The sequence below is a fragment of the Equus caballus genome, chromosome 9 (assembly GCF_041296265.1).
Source record: "Equus caballus isolate H_3958 breed thoroughbred chromosome 9, TB-T2T, whole genome shotgun sequence".
In the NCBI taxonomy this organism is placed as follows: domain Eukaryota; kingdom Metazoa; phylum Chordata; class Mammalia; order Perissodactyla; family Equidae; genus Equus; species Equus caballus.
The window spans coordinates 85,001,677-85,023,495 of NC_091692.1; the positions used below are offsets into that span (position 1 = coordinate 85,001,677).

The following is a 21,819-nucleotide window of genomic DNA, read 5'->3' on the forward strand; positions in this document are numbered from 1 at the left end:
CTTGGAGAAGAGTGCCATGTCCGTAATATGTTTAAAACAGGCTGGATGGACAGACTGGGCAAAAATATTTTTTCTCTATCTATATGGCAAAGGACTTCTATTGAGAATACATAAAGAACTCTTACAACTCAGTAATAATAATAAAATATCTGCCCTTCCCTTCCCATGGATATAAGTTTTGAATAGACACTTCACAAAAGAAGATATACAGATGACAAATAAGCATCAGATAATATACTGCACATAATTTTTCCTCAGGGAAACGCAAACTTGAACTACAATAAGTTACCAATATAATAATTAAAGTGGCCAAAATTAAAAAGACTGACAATATCAAGTGTCAGTGAGGATGTATGCAATAGGAACTCCCGTAGATTTGCTGGTGAAAGTGTAAAATACTATAGGCACTTTCACGAAGCCTTTGGCAGTTTCTTATAAAGTTAAACATTCATACAACATCCATTGGTCATTCTACTCCTAGGTATTTACCCAAGAAAAATTCAAACCTATGTCCACAAAAAGACTTGTACGCAAATGTTCAGAGCACCTTTGTTCATAACCGGCCCAAAGTAGAACAGTCCAAATGCCTGTTAACAGGTGAATGGATAAAGAAATGGTGGTAGAGCCATACAACAGAATATTACTCACAAAAAAAGGAATAAACTATTGAAACTCACTGTGACATGAAAGAATCTTAAAATATGAGGGAAATAATTCAGACATAAAATGCATACTTCAGTATCCATTTACATAAAACTCTAGAACAGGGAAAATTAATCTATAATACCATCCCAGATAGTGGAAAGCAGATTAGTGATTGTCTAGGGCTGTGGCTGGTAGTGATGGATTTCAAACCTTCGGGAAGGAAGTTTCTAGTGTCATGGACATGTCTTATATTGTGATTGTGGCAGTGGTTACGTGACTGCATAAATTTGCCAAAACTCACCAAACTCTGTACTTAACAAGGGTATATTTTACTGTATGCAAATTTTGCTGCAATAAAGTTTATTTAAAAAAAGTAGGCCAGATGGCCATCCTTTTGGATCCAATAATAATAATAATAATAATAATGATATTAATGGCTAATATTTATTGCATGCTTACATTATCCCAGATATTGTGCCAGATGCTTCGAATGCCTGGTTAATTTAATTCTATAGCTATCTTTCGAAGTAGTGTAGGAGTATCTCCATATTACAGATGGAAACCCAAGCTTTGGAGAAACTTAATTTTCTCGATGGCATGCACTGGTAGTTTGCAGAGGTGGAGTTTTTTTTTATTTTTTTAGAGATTTTATTTTTTCCTTTTTTCTCCCCAAAGCCCCCCAGTACATAGTTGTACATTCTTCCTTGTGGATCCTTCTAGTTGTGGCATGTGGGACGCTGCCTCAGTGTGGTTTGACGAGCAGTGCCATGTCCACGCCCAGGATTCGAACCAATGAAACACAGGGCCACCTGTAGCTGAGCGACCGAACTTAACCACTCGGCCGCGGGGCCAGCCCCTGCGGAGGTGGAGTTTTAAACCAGATCTTTCAGAACCTCAAACTCCAGCTCCATTAGTTACAAAGCTGAACCACAGAACCTCAAAACTTTCTCCTAATTTGAGGTTCTAGGAATGTTTGAGAAAATCAGCTGTCTGACGTTGGACTAGCAGATAAGAATCATGTATTCTATTGCCTAATTTGAACATATTTCTGAGTCATTTGGGGAGTAGCACCAGTGCTGACCACTTAGACTCCTTAGAAAGATAATCTGAACGTCATCTGGAGCATGTGAATGCCAACTCTCAGGCTGAAAAATAAAATGTGGCTGTGTTTACTCTTAAGACTCATCTGGCTGTAACCTCATAGAGCATTTCTTAGGACATGTGGTGCAATGTTGATATATTGGTATCTATTTCATCCAAAAATAATTCAACTGGTTTTTTTCCTGATAACAATTTCTGGGATTTTTCATGACCTGGAGTGTCTATTCGATTAGAATGTTAAGTTTACAAGTGATTAAGAAGACTGACTAACTGAGAAATCAAACCAATCAGGGTAAGAATTGTGGATTACAAGGCAGGAATCTTCTCTTTTTCTCTGCCACTAACTTGTTAGGGCCTTTGGGCAACTCACTCTCTAGATTGTAGTTTCCTTATGTGCAAAATGAAATAAAGGATATTTAATAAGCTTTAATAAGAGTTTAATTCACAAACCTGACAATAAATCTACTATTTCCACAGCCTCATTGGCAAAGAAGTGAACTGTATTAATCAGATCTACTGTAGCATCAAATAAACCCCAAATCAGTGGCCTCTAACTACAAGTTTTATTTCTTGCTTACAGGTCTGCTGGTCAGGTTCAGTCTGTGGGTAGGATTTTGTCTGCATGTCAGTTTCCAGAGTACTCCACACATCTCTCATTCCTGGATCTAGGCTGAAGAAGCAACAGGCACTTGCACCCCACTTCTCGTGGTAAATGCAGGAGTGGCAGAGTGAGATTGGAAACACAGAAAGCTCAAAACTGACCTCCTGTCACTTTCACCTACAGCCCATTGGCCAAAGTAAGTTGCCTGGCCAAACTCAAAGTCATTGAGGCTGGGAGGTATGCCCTGTCTATGGTGGTGGTGCAAAGAGAATGAATATTTCCTGAAGAATAACATAATTTCCCAATGAGCACAACCTCAAAAACTTTAAGAAACTTCTAAGTAGCTCGTTCTACGAGTCAAAGAGTCTGCTTTCTCACTTACTCAGAGGCTGATTCACTGATCTCCAATCTCCTTACCCTCTCAGCCCCTCCCTGAGTTTTCTGGTTCTTAAGGGAAGACCTAATTCCTCTATTAGACTTGGAGGTCAAACTGTAGGTCCTTTGAGGGCTTAAGATATTGGTTTCAGCATTTCTGATCTTTCATGGGATTTAAGGATCAAAATATCATTTTGAATAACATTGACCTATGGTATTTGTAATCTTTTGTGATCTTGATAGAGTCAGGAAAATATTTTCGAATGAGAATTCTCTGATCAATGGCGTATGCTCTATGATACATCTTGCTCCCATACCAGCTGTAATATTCTCTCTGACCACATGGATTCATGAACATCAAACAGGCAAAATTAAGAGGTCTACACTGAATGAACGACCCCTCCTTGCTGAACCCTTAGCTTTCTTCTGGGTAGGAGGAATTCACAGGCTGGCGGTGATTGAGCCCTGCCTTGGATGAACCACTTGTATTGTCTATTGTATTGGTTGAGTCAGGCTTCTGCCGCTGTAGCATGAAAGCGTCCATAGACAATATGTAACTGAACAGATGTGGCTGTGTTCCAGTAAAACTTTATTTACAAAAACAGGTGGTTGGACAGCCGTGGCCCAGGGACAGTAGTTTACAGACCCCTGCTCTAAATGGCAATTCCTCAACAGCAGTTGGCACTATTCTGATTGAGACAGATGTGTACAACAGAGGATGATGGGTTTCCACCAAATTCTTTTCTTCTGGAAACTTGATGATATGTTTTTCCTGGAGAAGAAAGTCTTTCATTTAGTTATTCAACCCCTTACTGTATGTATATATATATTTTTTTAATTAAAATTTTTTCCAGCTTTATTGAAATATAGTTGACACACAACATTGTATAATTTTAAGTTGTACAATTTAAGGTGTAATGATTTGATATTTGTATATATTATAAAATGATTACCACAATAAAGTTAGTTAATATTTTCTTTGAATAGAGCATAGTGTTGTGGTCAAACGTACTTGTAATGTAGTGATACTTCCAGGCGTGCAGAGGAATGTTCGAGTTCTGGCTCTGCTACTACTGTGCTCTGTAATCATGGATGCATCTGTTTTCATCTCAGGGCCTTAATTCCTCCCTCTGTAAGACAAGAGGTGAGAATAATTGTCTTGAAGGTTCTTTTAACTCCAACCTGGCAGGAGTTTCGATGCAAATTTCTCTTGATGAGCTTGTTTGATGCGAAAGTCTCATGGACTCTGAGGAGAAAAGACACATATCCCTAGGTTTTGGGGGTTTAACATTCTTTTCTACTTGTGAATGGGGGAGGGGTTTGTGGGGAGAAGGTGGGCCGTGACACCAATGTGTTTGTTTTTATGTCACTTCATTTTGAATATAGTCAAGATTGGCTGGGTCAGATAATATCAATACTCAACAGAATTGCCTAAGCTGTCAAATAAAAATTAAAAATAAACGCTTTCTTTAATTCAATTCAATAACACATGCCAATAACCCACAAAGAGTAGTGTTAGGTGTTAAGGGGAAATTAAGGCTGAAGAACCCCAATTTTGCCCTCAAGAAGCTTCCCTCTTGTGGAAGAAGTCAACAACTGACTGTAAAACAAAACCATTTGGAACATATTCAGTAGAAAAAAAGCAATAACCAGCCTGTCTTGAGTACTTATTATATGCCAGGCACTGGCCTAAGCATTTTATGTAATCTCTTTTGATTTTAATAATGACTCCATGAGGTAGATATTTCATTTTTCAGATGAAGAAACTGAGGCACAGCTGGGGAGTGGCAGAGCTGAGATATGAATCCCACAGCCTAGCTCTAAAGCTCATGCTCTTAATCACCTGCAATACTGTTTCCTGATAAGCCCCTGCCCCATGACATAGAAGAGGGGCAGGAGAGACACATTGCAACAGAGACAGTAGTAGGTGGCAGAGCAATCCACAAAGACTGAGGATGCTTTTCATGAGCAGAGCAGGGGAAAGAGAAGAACACTTCTCCCACTGGGTAACATCATCCCCACTGTCACTGACAAGGGAATCTGTAAACAGAGATGTAATACAGTGTGCCTACATTTTCACAGAAAAATAACTAAAGCTAGGACTGGAGCCCAGATATCTTGCCTTTTCTTCAAAGCTTTCCCTATTTGTCCCTGGCTTCTCAAATATAAATAATCATTTGAGGGCCAACTCAAGATTTTTGACTCATTTGCATACCATCTGTCTTATTGTTTCTTTCATGTTTTCTTTGGAGTAACTCTTTTTTTTAAACCAAAATGGAAATATGACAGAAGAAAAGTTGATCTTCCTACTTTAAATGGAAAACAGGTATCAATTGTTATAATTATTTAAAACCCTCTTCTAAACTTTACAACAGAAAGATAGCGTTTACCCAGGCACCACCCAGACACCTCTCCCCGTGCGTGTGTGGTCAGTCTTGAGAGGCTGCCGCGACTTCCTGCTGACTTCACCTGTCAGAGACAGGATTTGAGTCGGCACTGCAGGTTCGGCGCTTCACTGCTCCATCTCGGGGCAACTTACCAAGTTAGAGCCTCCGTGAAATAAATGTAAATTGTATACAAATGACCCAAGCCTTGATCCTGATGAAAAAACAACATGAAACTTCTGCCCTTATTTTCTCCTCTTGATAAACATATATGGCCTAAAGATAAATGTCTTGGGGAAAAGAGTGGATCAGTGAATCTTTTATCCCCATCCCCAGCGTGTGCAGCATTTTTGACCACTCGCAGGAGTGCAGGCCCTGCATCGTGAGTGACAAGTACAGCAGGTCCTTGCCTTTGGGGATCATATCTGAGCCTGAATTTGGGGCTATAAACCTATGGAACTGGGCTCTTGGTGGTTGGCCCACAACAATCTCTCAGTGGTAGGTAACCAGCTTGTGCCAAATGTCATCTGCATGGATGCATTTGAGCCTCACCACAACTCCACAGGTGGACAGACTTTTTGAAATCCCCGTTTCACAGATACGGGTCAAAGAAGTTAAGCCATTTGCTGGGGTCACACATTTAGAATGAAGAGGCAACAGGTAAAATGGTGAGAATGCAGGACCCAGGGCCATGGTTTCCTTTTCTTTGGAGGGGCATGTGGAGAAGGGTCTGAGAAGCAGAGTCGAGGTGACTGTGAAAGCTCAGCTTAACTCTTGTGTCCGCCATTGCAAGTTAGGAGGGGACGTTTCTCAGTTAATGCTGATTTATGTGCGACTAACAGACAGGGGGAAAAAAAAGGAAGCCTGGTTTCTAATTTTACATTCTGTGGCACTTTACTAAAAAGCCCCTCAAGGTGGCCGGAAGTTGGAAGCCCTCAAGGTGCAAAGCCCTGGACAGATGCAAAGGTGCTGGGTGGGGTGGGGGGTCACTGAGAGATAATCTGCCACATGGCTTCTGGACTGGGTCTTAACTCTTAGCAGCAATTAGGGTTTTCTTCTCTCTGTCTACTTATTTGCATAATGTCATACCCATATGGTCTTGTTTTATTTACCTCTTCAAGGGGAAAAACTACTTTAGAAAGAGATGAAACCAGAAGCCTTGACTTTCAGAAGCCCTGCTTCTGTCCCTCCTGCTCTCCCACCCTGTCTCTTTAATTCTGTCCCATCTTTGCTTCTCTCTCCTGACATCTTGATTTTGATAAACCAGGAACTTGCTTGAGTGATAGGATCCATTTCTTCCAGTGAACGGTTCCAGTGGGTGTCTTGTTGAGGGGTTTATTCCAGCGGCATTTACAGCCCGGGTGAGTTTAAGCGTGACCTATTCCCATTTCTTTCATGATGGAGGAAGTTTGAGAGGTGTACCAAGGCTAGTTCTGCTCAGAGAGATGAAAGGCTTGAATTACATGCTGCTTTGCTGTTCTTCTGGGATTTCTGAAGAGTGATACCCTCAATTTTGCCATTTTAGGTGTGGATTTTGTAATTTACACACGGTTCTTTAATGTTCTTCAAGACAGAGTTTGCATCTTGTGTCGGGGGTAAGAGAGTAAATATTTCAACCTTCCCTTGTTCTTGAAATGATTCCGGCTGATTTGGTGATTCAGTCATGTCTTCTTGACTCTCTACACTATGGCGGTCAAATTCCTGACAAGTATTACACAACAACCAAAAAAACAAATAAATTATAAAGCTCTTTAGAGACACAGTTAAAGGATGATCCATTGCTCTTTAAAATCTTTAATTCCATGTTTCTTTATTAAACAAGCATTTATTTTAGGTGCATGACATGCCAGGCACTGGGCTAGATGCCCAGGATTCAGAGTTGGAGAAGATCTAGTCTCTGTTTTGAATCTGTTCAGAGTTTGCTAATTTCACAACTTAGAGGTCCCAGCTACACAAGAGCTGTGGAAATGACAGAGCTTTAGGAAATATGTGAACTCCGTGAGACACTGAATGCAAGATTTTATTGGCATGTGTGTTTTTCTGGGAAGAGGGTTCATAACTTCCATTGGATTCTTGAAGCATTCATGAACAAAAATGCTTTAGAACCATGGCTTCTGCAACTGCAGTAGAAATTTTAGTTGACCTACCCCTGGTTATCTACAAGTAGGATCTTCGCTCCTTGCTCAGCCCTGGTGGGTTATCTGCATTTGGGGCCTGGTCAGCTGGCCTTTAAGTCCATCTTCTGAGAGTAGACTTCTAAAACTGGGTCAATGTCTTTGGCACAGAGCCTTGTATCCATGAAGTTTTTACATTTTCTATAGCTCTTAGCTTTTGAATCACAAATAGGAGGTCCATGAAAACTGCATTGATTAATTATGCTCTGGTTTTGTCACCGAATTCTCTACTCAGCCCTTGCTTGTCTGCCATTCTGCTCCATCTCTGGCCACTGTGAAATATTCTGCCTCTCCCAAGGCAGGGTGAGAATAGAGAACATTCCTTAATTGGGGTGTGTGCACACACATGCTTACTCTGAAAGTTCTCTAATGCTCTCGCTCCTAATGCTTTGTTCCTTAACTATCATGTGGAGAGAGGTGTTTGGACACCACATTAATAATAGCTCTTAGTATGTATGTGGCACATTCCATTTTCAAAGGCATTTATAAACATTGAAAGATGAAAGTGTACACCACTCATCTTGGAAAAAAGGGAATGTTAATCATCACTGTGCTCATTCCTTGGAGATGGTCACAGAATCTGAGAGCTGGAAGGGATGTCAGAGGTCACTGGCTCAACCTCCAGTCCCTAAAGGAATTCTCTTTCCCTTGAAGCCCACCACGGGTGAGTATTTCCTACAATCTCTTTCTAGAGTTCAAGCAAACTCTGTCCTCCTGTAAATTTCAGTAATTCTCTCTCTCTCATCTATTTCTCCCTTTCTTTCTTTCTCTCTCTTTTTCTTTCTTCCTTTCTTTCTTTCTCTTTCTCCTTCCTTCCTTTCCTTCCTTCTTTCCTTCTTCCCTCCCTCTCTCTTTCCTTCCATCCTTCTTTCCTCCCTCTCTTTCTCTCTTTCTGCAGAGCCCCCCTGAAATTACAGATACATGAACAAAATGGTGTTGTTTTAAGTCGTTAAATTTTGGATGGTTTGTTACATATTGAAAGATATCTGTCCACACCTGGGCAGACTGGGATGTCTGGCCACCGTACTTGTGACGTTCCAGGCAGTATAGTACCCTGCCGCCCTCACGTTGCACCCAGCCTTGAGTCACCTTTCTTGGCTGCCGTTCTCTGACCTAAAGCCACTGAGGATTTCAATTCCAAACTTTTCCTTCTCTGAGCTAGCAAAGCACCTTCAGATCTCGTTATTCTTGTAACTGCTGCTATGCTGGAGACGAGTGTATTCCACTCCCTAAAGTGCTGACCAAGAGAACTTTGAGCAAGCTGTCTTTCCTTTTTGCTGGATAATAGTTAAAATAAAGAGAATGTTTACCAAGTGCCTGCTACTTCTCAGGTGCTGTGGTGAGTGCTTTTCACCCACACAGTTTTCACCAAACACTATGAGGTAGGTGTATTTGTTATCTCATTTACAGATTGGGAAGCTGAGGCCCAGAAAGATTAAGTAGCTGTCTAAAGCTGCACAGCCAAGAAGGAATAGAATTAGGATTCGAATTCAGGTCTGTCTGGCTCCAGAACCACACAATTAATATCATGCTATTTGTATGGCACACAAAAGGTCTTTCATAATGATGATGCACTGCTTTCCACCCTTTTGCCCCAAGCATCCCTTCTATGCTTTTCTCATCATAAACTAGAATTTTTCTACCACATAGCTATATTTATAAAATAGCTATTAATTTGTCTTCCAGTTTCTTAACTAAAGCTACTACTTTAAAAACAGTAAAATATTAGTTGTTGATATTTTACTAGCATTTGTAAAGTGCCACATATTATTTCATGAACTCCTCAATGACCCGGGAAGTTGATCTTATTGCCTCCGTTTTACAAATGAGGAAACCGAGTCCTGGAGGGGGGCCGAGTTCTCCCCGATCACACAGCCAGTCAGGAGCAAAGCTGAGATTTACACTCTGTCTGATTCCAACTCTATTCCTTTGAGCTGGCTCCTTTGACTTCTGATGGTCATGAAACAACCAATCCTTCCAAAATGAGTTATCAGAATTGCAACCAAAACGCATAAACCATTAATCTGTGATTAATCTGTCCATTTTGAAATAAGCAAACATGGCTTCTGGGCACCTTAACGGGAGAATCTTACACCTTGAGACAAATGAGGACTTTCTGATGCGAGTGTCTGATGCTGTTTCTAAAGCATCATGCCCCTGGTGACATAGGAGTAGGGTTGAAGGTGGGGTTGGTTGGCATTTTTAGATCCAGAATTCTAGTGGTGGCTGTTCTAAATGGTCCTTTCTGAGTCTTGGTTCCAAGGAGCAGTTGTTCTAGCTGGTGCTCATCTTTCCCACTTGATATGAAGCTTCTTGAGGACAAGCTCCTTGATATTCCACAGACCCTGGGTACAGCGTACGGCATATAATGGGGTTTAATAGATGTCTTGAGCTGCTGTGGAATTATGGGAGGGGAGTTCAGAGACATCATTACTTGCCTGGAATGTGGAGAAGGAGAGAATGCAAACATCCTAGACAACATGGACACAAAGAAGAAGTCTCTGGGGTAGGAGGAGAGGAAGTCATGTATGAAGTTGGGGTGATATAAAGACAACCTATGGGCGCCTCCCTGCTCTGCCAGTGATTAGCTGTGTAGTTTTGGGTGAGTCCGTTTGCCCTCTCTGAGCCCACATTTCCACAAAGGATGCTACCTGCTTATCTTTACGAGACAACTCTCATGAACACCATAAGGCAGAGCATACATGAAACATATGGAAAATAGTAAAATGATAGAAATACGATGTCAATGGCATCAACCACAGCAATGATAAGGAAAACTTCCTTGTGTTGATTCCCTTCCTGGCATTCTTCACACATTGTCCTCACGACAACCCTCTGTGTCATTATCTCCAACTTACAGATGAGGAAACTCTGAGATATTATCATTATTAATTATATAATTATCTAACACTCAAAAAAACCCTGACATTTGCTCAGTTTTCTGGGAGATGGAAGAGTGAGAGAATTGGGGAGCCAGATATGGCACCGTGTTGGCCAAAAAGCAACCGTTCCAGTTAAGTCTAATTCAGTTTGTGCTGGGAATATCCATGCAACATTAGATTCACAAGGAATTCTTTTTATTCTAACCAATATATTGAGGGGTGATTGACCTACAAAAAGCTATACCTATTTAGTGTATACAACTTGATGAGTTTGGAGATAAATTTACATCCTTGAAACCATCACCACAATCCATGCCATAAACATATCCATCCCCTCCAAAACTTCTCTTCCATCTTTGTTATTTACTATGGTTTTTAAAAGTGATTCTTGAAAAGTAGACCTTGCTTTTCCAAGCAAACATTTTGCACGACCCATGGTCCAGGGAAACGCCCAGGACCTTCTGGAATGGATCCACGAGGGATGCTTGGATTGAATTACAGCAGCCCATTCTGATGCCAAGTGGCCAGAGTTTGGGCAACTCCATTACCTCATCCTCTTTGCTGTGTTGAAGAAACAAAGATAATGACACTTTCCCAAGGCTGGGGCTGGGTAAGTCTTAATTTGTGAGTGTTTGGAAATGGCTTTGAAGATGGCAAAGGTTATTTAAGTGTTAAGTATTATTATTTATTGTGGTTCCAAGTTCTGTTTCTCCTCCCCCTTATTGTCAGGCTACAAAACAATAAAAGACATGGAAAAAGAGCCTCTGAAGTATCCAAACATCAATAAATTAGGTAACTTTGGCCTGAGCCCTATGATGGTATCTGCAAACCTAGCATTAGCTTTGTGGCATTTTTGTGTGGGCCGGTGGTTGCCTAATTTGCCCTTAACTATGCCAGCAGCACCCTGGTGCAGGTTTGGCACACACAGGTGATGCAAGCACTCTTTGGACAGACCTGGGTTGCTGACATCATGCTTTGCTGTGTGCTCTTTGAGATGCAAAATAGGTTCTGGTGGAGCCCTGATCCTTTCATCATTGACATTTAATGGAAGAGAATTAACATTCATTGAGCCCTTCTGTGTGCCAGATACTTTTATGAACATGATCTCATTTATTCGCACAACAATACAGTGAAGTGGGTATGAATGGCCCCATTTTACAGATGAGGAAACTGAGGCGCATGGAAGCTAAACAATTTGCCCTTGATCATATAACTAGTAAGAGATCTAATTAGGGTTGAAATCCAGGACCATCTGGCTCCAAAGGCCACGTACTTTTGTTATATTAGACTGTAGGCAACACGCCCTAGAGTACTGTTCACCCCAATTCCCTGGTCGATTCCCCCAGTTCTCTGCTAAAGTCTCTTCAGTGTCTATCCTTTGCTTTAAATGGAATAAAGATCACACTCCTACTACGGGCCTGCACCATCTGCCTCTGGCTCCCTCTCCAGCTCCACTCAACCCCACGCTCCTTTATTTCAGTTCCTTGAACATGCCAAAACTTCCTACCTCTGGGGTTTTTGCACAAACTGTCTGCAAAAGTTTACCCTTTCCTTTTTCTCCAGCTATGTCTTGCTAAACCTTTACACAAAATTTTCTTGGGGATGTCTTCTCTGAAAATATGGATCAGTAGTTCTTCAAGTGTGGTCCCTGGACCAGCAAACAGCAGCATCACCCGGGAACTTGTGAGAAATGCAAGTTCTCAGACCTCCCCGGAGGCCTGCTGAATCAGAAACTCTGGACATGGGCCCAGCTCTCCAGGGGATTCTTTGCCTGCTTGAGTTTGAAAATCATCAGGGTTTCTTGAAACTGTTGACATTGTAGGGTATTTAGCAGCATCCTAGCTTTTACCTATTCGATGTCAGTAGCACTCCCATTCACGTCCTTGCCTCCTTCCAAGTTGTAATAACCAAAAATGTCTTCAGACCTGGCCTGATGTCTCCTGGGGGGCAAAATTGCCCCTGACTAAGAATCACTGCGTTAGACTAAAGTGTGTTTCCCTGTGAGCACCCTAAACAATTGAGGTTATTAGTTAATAACTTATTGGACTCGTTTGTTTAAGGCGTGTCTCCAATGTCATATTTCCAGCAGCTAATACACAACTCGTTACCTAGTATGTTCTCAGGAAATACTGTTGTACTGACTAAGTGACCTGGCAAACTTGCACCACACCTCCTCAAACCCAGCCCTGTGTCTGAATTTTCTGGAAGAGATAGGGCTTGGGGGCCGGAGAGGGATCACAGGCAAGCAGGATCCTTCACAATTTGAAGGCAAGTCTCCTCCGTCAGAACCCTGGGAGCAAAGGGGATTTTCATGCCCAGCTGGACAGGAACTAAGTACTGGTTCTTTTAAAATATAGCAGCAGAGAATGTGATTAAATACAGGAGAAAGAAAAAAAAGTTCTCTTAGATGATGCAGAAGGCCCTCACCAAAGATAGGCTCAGTGCCACTGTCACCGAAAGAGAAACAAAACCACATTCTGCCGGCAATAGCAAAAAGGAGATTATTGGCAACAAGACTTGACCCAGCCTGCCTTGGAGTGGCTTAAGTCTTTCTGTCAGTGGTACATTCATATTAAAGAGGAGAGGAAAAGGCAGATTCTGGTCCTTTTGCTGCTCTATGTTTCCTCAGCCTGAGAAATAATTTCTAGAGCCAGGGAAAGCAGCACTGCGGAATTGAGGAAGAATGGAATTCTCGCTTTCAATCCTCCTCTAAATTGATGATCAACGTCATCCTCCTGGCTCCGTATGAAGTGGTTGTGGACATGGAACACTTGGTTGGCTACACAGGCATCTGTCCTTCATAGGGCTCACACCAATGCTGAGAATGATGCCCACCGAGTTTCACAGGAAATATTTCAGACACATGGCTGATGGCAGACTTCAAGTAACATGTAACTTAACAGATCCTTATGCTTTGGGAGTTGCAGTCGAGGTCTGAGAAGCCATAGACCTAAGATGCAATTTTTTTGAGTTTATCTGTATCTATATAAATACATTTTATTTTTTTCTCAAAGAATATTTCGATTTTTTCTTGAAGAAATTTCAAAAAAGAGGAAGAAAAAATGGGGAAAAAAGACTTTTTTTCTATTTTAAAATTCATTTTTGTTTTATTTTTGTTACCAGACTCTTCCAGCAATTTTCTTTCCTGCTTAATGTTATCTTTTAAGCCTGTCTCCAAGTTTTTGCAAAATGACCATTTTCAAAGTGATACCTAAATTCAATTTCAATTCATTCCCAAATGTAAAGTCATTAAAATGCCCCCAAATTAGAAACAGAAATACAATAGTCTAGCCATTCGGAAAGTACATACTAATGTGCTCACTTAAAGCTAAAGACTGAGCTCACAATTACTTTAACATTAGAGCTCTAAAAAAATCAGTAATTATGAGTTTACTAATCCACAATTTGTAATGATTTGCATATGACTGGAGTGAAAGCATAATTTCAAACATCTTCATTATAATCTATATGCTAAATTGATTGAACCAATCCCATTGTTAGCATTTGCTGTCATAAATAGCTTTACAACAAACATGTCTAAGCATTATTTTTTTCTGCTATTAAGAGCATTTCCTTAGAAATGAGGTCAGAAATTCAATCATTAGTTCCAAAAATATAAGTGCATCTAACTATGACGAAATTTCCAATGAAACTGCTTTCTAAATTATGTTCCGGTTAGCACTGGGCGTATCTATTCAATTTAACCTTATCAGTATCAAGTGACACTTAAAAAAATACATGATGTAGAGGACTTCACCTCAGTGTTTGCATTTCTTGGCTAACGACTCAGATTGAAGGGGACAAGGTAGTATGTGTATTTGGTTTGAGGCAGACATGCATACACTGGAGCATAATCCATCCATCTCTCACTCTGCACCCTACAACACCAAGAACAGCAATTCAGCTTTGATTAGAGTTAAGTTGTTTTTCTTCCAGAAACTTCTCTTTTATGCTTACGGTCATGAAATCTATCGTAAAAACTGGTAGAAAGAATACACTCCCCTCCTCCCCCCCCCATAAATTCAAATTCCCATGAGCGCTGGATGGCTCCTTGCAGGAGTTAAAGATAATTTGTAGGGATGCATATTTTCTTACAGAACCAAGTGACTGAAGGGAGTTGTAACCTGGTTTCAAATACTCTTGGGCTTCCTCACTCAGAGATACTTTTTGTCACTGCAATTAGAGCAAGGGAGACTGGTTTTAAAGGCTAAGTGTAGTTGTCTAGTGAACAAATGATGGAGAAACACACACAGGGAGGGAGCAATTTCCCTTCATTTTCTTCCTTTTTCCATTCTTCCTTTCCACCTTCCCACTTTCCCTCCTTTCTATCTTCCTTCCTTCCTTCCTTCCCTCCTTCCTTCCTTCCTCCCTCCCTCCCTTCCTTCCTTTCTCTCTCTCTCTCTCTTTCTCTCTTTCTCTCTTTTTCTTTCTTCTTTCATTAGGCATCTATTTAGTCTGAGGTAGAATATATGGCAGATAGAATTTCATTAGGATAACGAATACTACAATATCGCTATCAGTAGCCTTGGCTTATTGACTGGTTAGGGTAAAACCCAAATTGGCTGGACTGAATGAGGAATGCAACTTTTGGTAAATAAAATTTAAAACCAATTAGGGATATTTTGGTGATTTTTCTCTCCTTCAATTCTTGTTGTTGAAACTCTTCTTTCCCCCCCTGAAATGCATCTCCTTGTTTTCATGCTAGGAGGAGGAGTCCTGTCATGGGAATTAAGTTTTCTTAGATAGAAAACCTTACGAAATCTTTATTCTGTGTAGTGATTCTTGAAAAGGACTGAAGATGCAGTTATTAGGGAGGCGCCTTCCTTCTCCAGCCTCCAGGACATACTCTGAAAACTGCCATTTTGTTGTTACTGTGCAAACGTTAACTCATTTCCCTACCGTGACGGAGACTAACTAGCAGCACAACACACCTGTTTCCTCTTCTTCCTGGGCATGCAGCCTACATTTCCCAGCCTCCTTTGCATTTAGGTGTGGTCATGTGACTGAACTCTAACCAATAGAATGTGATCAGAAGTGATATGTCCCACTTTCTAGTCCAAACACAAGGATCTCTCCATGGTCTCTTCCATGCTCTTTCCAGTCTATCAGCTTGGTGCAGACACAGATAAGCCATTAACCTTGGGACCTCTGGGTTGACGAAGATGGAGCCATGAGATGGAGAAATCTGTTTCCTGGAATCAGAAAGAAGGCCCCTTGCTAATCAACACCACCCATCTTGGATTTTATGTTTGTGAAAATTTCTAATGTGTTTTGGATATTGTACATTTTTTAAATTTGTATGTAATAGCAGCTAGCGATATCTCAATTAATGTTCTTATCACTTGCTAATAAAAGTAAAGTTGAAACCCAAATTTCAGTTAACCAATGTTTGTGATGAGTTGACTTCCAGGGAATCAAAGTTTTCTTACAATCAATATAAACAGAGTTCTCTCCCAGAGAGAGGGAGCGGGGTGGGTAGAGGGCAAATATCCAGGAATTAAGAAAGAGAAATAGACCTTGCCACATTTCTCTGAACAAAAGAACTCAACAGAGCAATAAATGACATCCCAAATATACAATGGAAATTCTTCTCCCACGGATTGTTGCTAAATACCTCCCAGTTTGTTTGTCTGGGCTGATGAGGTGCTTTCTGCACTGGGTGAGTTACTTCTTTCTTCTTTGTGGATTGATTCTCTTGCAGCTCCTAAAAACGTTTATGCCATTCATAAATATTATTTGACTGGAGGTAGTATATATTTAACTGGGGCTCATAAATATGCCCTTAAGTTTTTTTTCTTCGGTGTTCTGATTCTTTTCTATCTTCCCTATTTCCCATCACCCTTCTGAGACCCTAAGTCAAAGTAAATTTACGTATGTATATTTACATATTTCATGGCTGTGTTTCTTTATCAGAAGGAACCCTGAACTGGAGCCAGGAGGCCTTATTCAAATCACTGCCACTAACTATACTTGTGACTGGTCAGGTTGATTTCCCATCTGTGTGACGGGAGTCAGAAAACAGTGGGAGACTGTGTTCTCTGTGCAAAGCCTGCCCAGCGCCCAAGAAATGTGAGTCCCCTTTTCGTAGCATGCCTTCCAGGTACGACATTCCATGACAAAGTGATGTAACCTGTCCCTTTTGAACTTCATTCCTAAATCTTCCTTCTCCATTTTTTCTTCTTCCTTCTTTTTCTCTTGTTATCCTGGAGGGATCATTCAGTGGTGGAGCCGGAATGATGGATATGCCAGGGTGGCTGAACTGTTGGCTCATCTGGAATTATCCAGATTGTGGGCTACTCAATCATGAAACATTCATTGAGCATCTAAAATTTGCCAGGTACTATGCTAAGTGGGGTGTTTTTTTAACCTAATTTTTACTGTGCTATTTTCCTTTTTACACAAACAACACTGGCTCACTGTAGTCTTTTCTGAAAATATTTTTAATAATAATAATAATAATAAATAATTTATACCTCCACTTTCTAGAGGCTACTACTACTAATAGTTGGATGTATATTTTTTCCAGAGTTTTTACTATGTAAATACGTACTTTAAAAAAGAGACTATAAAATTATATGCACATCTTGTTTTATAACCTGATTTTTCACATTAATAATCTGTTGACTTTATTTCGCTTTCTCTTCACTGCTGGCTGGTTGGAGCGGAAGAGGTGATCTTTCCCGCGTGTGATGTAAATTCATTGCAGGATGCATATACCAGAAAAACGCTACAAGGGGGCACTCCAATGGACTCTAAGCTCAAATTCAACATTAAACCAAAAGGAGGTGAGGGTGCAAATGATGTCCGAAAAGGTTCTTATTTTGAATCATTTACTGGAAACACCATGGTCGCGTTAGAAACTTTTTTGTGAGTGAGAAGAAAATTGCAAGACTGACCAGATTCAAGAGTGAAACTCATCTGTGTCAATGTGTGTTGGCCCAAGTAAGACAGTCATTCAAACACACCGCCCTTTTACTAACAAGTAAGTGTTTCAGATGCAAAATAAACATCTGAAGAATTTCTCATGTTTTCCTAAACAAAACAAGGGTTAGCTTGCTCATATAGAATACTCTCATCAAACCAGAATCTAGCACTTATTATTTAGAATTTTCAGATGTTAATGTGCCAGGTGCGATGTGAATTATTTATTCTACATTATATTATTTAAAAAATGCCGTCCGGTAGAAACTTTTGCTCCCGTTTTAACGTTGAGGAAAGTCAAGCTCATAAAGATTAGGGGATTTACCCAAAATCAAACAACTAGTAAATAGCAAATCCAGGAGGCAAACTCTATCTCTCTGACTCTAAAGTTTGAGTTCTAAGCCTGCCATGTGTTGCTGCCTCTGCCGTGTGAAAAGGACACAAACTATATTGAATGAATAAATAAATCAACTTATCTTACTGATGAATCTTAATAAATGTTAATTGACTGAGAAACCACAGCTCCTTCTAATTTTCCCACCAAATTTGATTCTCCACACCAAATGAGATACCAAATTACATGTAATGAACTTGCTGACCAAACTACATCTCCAAGGTTTTGAGACCAGCTGAACTCTCGTGGGGCGAGCAATGAGACTGAGTGAGAAATCATTGGAGACAATCCTCTCTCACCACATTTTCCCCTTCAAGTTATCACTGAGGCATCAAGCAAGGGAGCACTCCTTCCCAGTCTTTGTCGTCCAGCATCAAGTTGGGGCCAAGAGACCAGGATTTAGCACATCACTGTGGCTTAGAGCTTCTTGACTCTGGCTATATCCGTAGACCCATTCATTTAACTCAAAAATGAGAACATTGGTTCAAACATGGCAGAGTAGGGGTTTTTGGAGGTTCTTTACTTTCCTTTGACTCTCAATAAAAACAACAAAGAGGGGGGCTGGCCCGGTGGCGCAGTGGTTAAGTTCACATGTTCCGCTTCTCAGCGGCCCTGGGTTCGCCTGTTTGGATCCCGGGTGCGGACATGGCACCACTTGCAATGCCATGCTGTGGTAGGTGTCCCATATATAAAGTAGAGGAAGATGGGCACGGATGTTAGCTCAGGGCCAGGCTTCCTCAGCAAAAAGAGTAGGACTGGCAGTAGTTAGCTCAGGGCTAATCTTCCTCAAACCCCCCCCCCCCCAAAAACAACAAAGAAACAAAGAATGAGTAAATACTTCAAAGATATGAAGGAGGTGCCAAAGATCAACCTTGCAACTGCCAACTATGGTGATGTCTGGGCTAAGAAGACGAAGTAATCTTATACCTTGGCCTTGAACAGACTGACAGTTACTCAGAAAGCACTGTCAATATCCCACAAGGCTTATTCCACCAGCCTTTGAATGAGTCACAGAAGTAGGGTCATGGAATGGTCTTGGGAGATGTGAAACCTGTCTCTCTCGAGCCTCAATTTGACTCTGCAGAACAGTATGGAAGAGAAGCCATGCCAATGAGCCATTTCTACTGTCCTCGATTCTCCTGGCCTAGCAAGACTGATGATGTGCTTTTGTTTTATCAATACCTACAATAATGCCTTGCTCATAGTAGGTTTAATGATCTGAAGGAATCCAAGGCTTAAGTGTGGTAGACAGTGCTGAAGGGCCCACAAGCCCACGTTAAAGTTTGTGCTCAGTTTCAACCTCTGGCTTTAACTTGTCAGGTGATGTGAGGTTTGTCTGAGTCCCCTTCTAGGCAGCGCTGCCAGGGATATGAAGAGTGAAGAGTGTGAGGTCACTCCTTAATTCTCACATTCAGAGCCTGTGTTCCTCTCACAGGGTGTGTGAGGCAGCTGATCTCCTGCTCATCCCCCGGTTATATCTGTGGGCTTTGTGGTGAATGAACATGGATTGTCGTTTCATCTCCTAATCAACAAGAGAATGAGTACTGGGTATGTCATCCCCCTTCTGACGTCCTCGTATGTAATTGTCCTGAAGGCTTGGAGGCCCTTGTGCAGGAAGAAAGCAGCTCAGGTCTCACCAGGGCTGAGTATCATTGAACCTCTTGTGATGACTCTCTCTGAACCCAGGGATGTCTGGAACATGCTGTCATTGGCTCCAGGAGACTTGCTGGAAAACTTAGGGGGGCAAGACATCTTTAAGTATTGGCCATAGTGATAGTTTCCAGAGGATTAGACACCAGGCTAATGGGAGCCTGTTTCTCCTCAATCTATTCTTTTTCTCCACTAGCAGATGGGAGGATGCTCTGCTTCAAATCTATCTCTGGGTACCATCCAACCTCTATTCTGACCCCTCCTATTCACTCTCCTCATGGTGGCTTAAGGGATCATTCTTTCTGGGGATCAAAACTATTCAATAACAATAGCTAACTTTCCTTGACAACTATTTCCCAGAAGCTCTGTTAAGGGTTTTACCTGTGTTATCACATTTAACTCGAGAAGGAAGACAAAATTTTTTTTCTTTAGGACAAATGAGGCACAGAGAACCTAAATAACTTGCCCAACGTCACAAAGCTAGTGAATCCTAGAATTAAGAAATGAATGCTTGTGGGTTTTCAACTTTAACCCGTACTCTCTCTGCCCAGAATAACTCTGATGGGGAAGCTTCAGGAAGTTGAATAAGGATTTTGCGGGTCATCTGTGCCTTCCCAACACCACCAGAGTGAGGGGACCTGGGCTTGAACTCTACATTCTCCTTGTAATAAATATGTGATTTGGAGAATTTCTTTCCTTTTTCGTTCTTTCTCTTCCTCTTTCTTCCTTTCTTTCTCTTTCTTTCTCTCTCTCACTCTCTCTCTTTCTTTCTTTCCCTCTTTCTTTTCTTTCTTTTGGAGTTTATGTGTCCATCTCTAAATTGGGACAGGGGAAAATAGGGTCTGCCTATATGGTTGTTGTAGGGGTTAAATGAAAGGATAAATGTGAATAGGCCTCTCCAATGTGTCAAAATTCTGAGGAGGACACACTAACCCACCCACTAACCCACAATTTTTTGGTTCTTAAAAAAAGACAAGGTGTTATAGCAGCACAAATGGACATGTTTCCTGGAACTGGCAAACTTTTCTTTAACCACTGCATTAATGGAAACATTGGCCCTGATCATATCAATGGTTTTCAGGGTGCTCTTTGGGGTGAATTGATCTGCAGAGTGGACATCAAGACTGGACTTTGGCCATTGGCAGATGACAACGGCTGGATAGCCTGGAAGAAGTCTTTCTGTGTTTGCCACATGGATGAACTTCTTATTTAAAGTGATAAAACCCAGGAGGCAAGAGCTTGCTGAGTTTGCATATTAGTGGAGACTCAAAAGACAGAGAAGAGAGTTCATTACACAGTAGGCTAGGAAAAATGCTTGGGGGAAGATGACAGAGAAAAGAAGAGCTGGGGAGAAAGAAAAGGGAGGAAAGAATATGGACAGACTGAAAGAAGAGAAGAAATTCAAGAAGAGAGAAAATGACTGAAAGAGAATCCAAAATAATACAAAAGAAAGAAAGAGAGAGAGGGAGGGAGGGAGAGAGGGAGAAGGGACAGAGAGATGAGATGAGAGGGGGACTGAAAAAGAAGAAAAGGGAGACAATGAGAACACAATTTTATAAAGAACCTACTGTGTGTTAAACACTATGCTAACTGCTAGATGGGGGAAGTTCTTTAACCATGGTGGATCCTTCCTGAAATCCCTGAAGGATAAAGCTCAACCATAGCTATAGAATCTTTATCTTGCTGTTAACACCTTGAACTTCAAGCTGGCCTTAGCTGATGTGTGTAGAGGTGATTCATTTACAGACCTAACTGTTTGAAGTAGATTGAATCTATTGAATTCTCCTTTATCAACTCTATTTCTTTCATCTTCATTACCTATTTATTTAATAATATTTATTGAACATTATCTAGAGATCAGGTATTATTCTAACAGTTTTAATAATCAATGAAGAGACTTCTGAGATGTTTTCATTCGTGTGTGTGTTTATCATTATCATCAGCAGCATCTATATCATCATGATCATATCTTTATCATCATTTCATCATCTTTTAGTACATTCATACACTGAGAGTTTGCAAACAATTTTTATATCAATTATCACATTATGTGCTCCCAGTACTCCTGATGAGGCAGAGATTGCTCTCTCTACTTTGAAGACAGGAGAACTAAGGCTTAAGGAAGGTAAATGACCACCTACAGGTCACAAAATTTATAAGTAACAGACCTGAGACTAGAATTCGTCCTGACTCTTCATCCAGCTCTTGCCACTGTATGCATGGGAGGTCAATGTTGCTGGCATAGACTAAAAAGGGATTAACACACTATACTGCTAAGAGATGATAGTGCACAGTGATTGAGAGGAGACATGCATTCAAATCTGCATCACTTCTTAATTGTTTGACCTTGAAGAGTGACCTATCTTCCCTGAGTCTCAATTTTCTCGTATGTGACTTGGGAGTTATAATAATATCAACCTCACTGAATTGCCAGAAGGATTAAATAAGACAATGCATAAAAAGTGCTTGTCCAAGTGCCTGATACAGAATAGGCACTCAATAAATGTTAGCTATTATTATTGCAAACTCTGTCACGCTTTCTTTCGGACAATCAAATGTGGCAGAGAGGGCAGTTCAGGACACATGCATGTTTGTGTCCTCAAGTATCCCATTGATTGAAGACTCTTGTTTGCCACTCACCCTATTGGGCACCAACCAAAGGCTCTATGGGAAGCCAATATTTATTCCAGCC

The 21,819-nt window shown here is 40.9% G+C and overlaps 2 long non-coding RNA genes across 2 annotated transcripts in view; both read left to right on the top strand.

Annotated features, from left to right (window-relative positions):
- The first annotated feature begins 7,622 nt into the window (after window positions 1-7,622).
- On the top strand, window positions 7,623-15,534 carry LOC138915460 (uncharacterized). Its single transcript, XR_011421425.1, has 2 exons — window positions 7,623-7,944; window positions 15,264-15,534. It is a non-coding gene; the product is annotated as an uncharacterized lncRNA (long non-coding RNA).
- Window positions 15,535-16,075: 541 nt separating this feature from the next.
- LOC102149291 (uncharacterized) overlaps window positions 16,076-21,819 on the top strand; it is an 83,966-nt gene continuing 78,222 nt past the window's right edge. Inside the window, exons 1-4 of the long non-coding RNA XR_011421423.1 lie at window positions 16,076-16,231; window positions 16,383-16,499; window positions 16,825-17,144; window positions 18,913-19,025. This is a non-coding gene — a long non-coding RNA (uncharacterized lncRNA). The remainder of the gene's footprint in view (window positions 16,232-16,382; window positions 16,500-16,824; window positions 17,145-18,912; window positions 19,026-21,819) is intronic.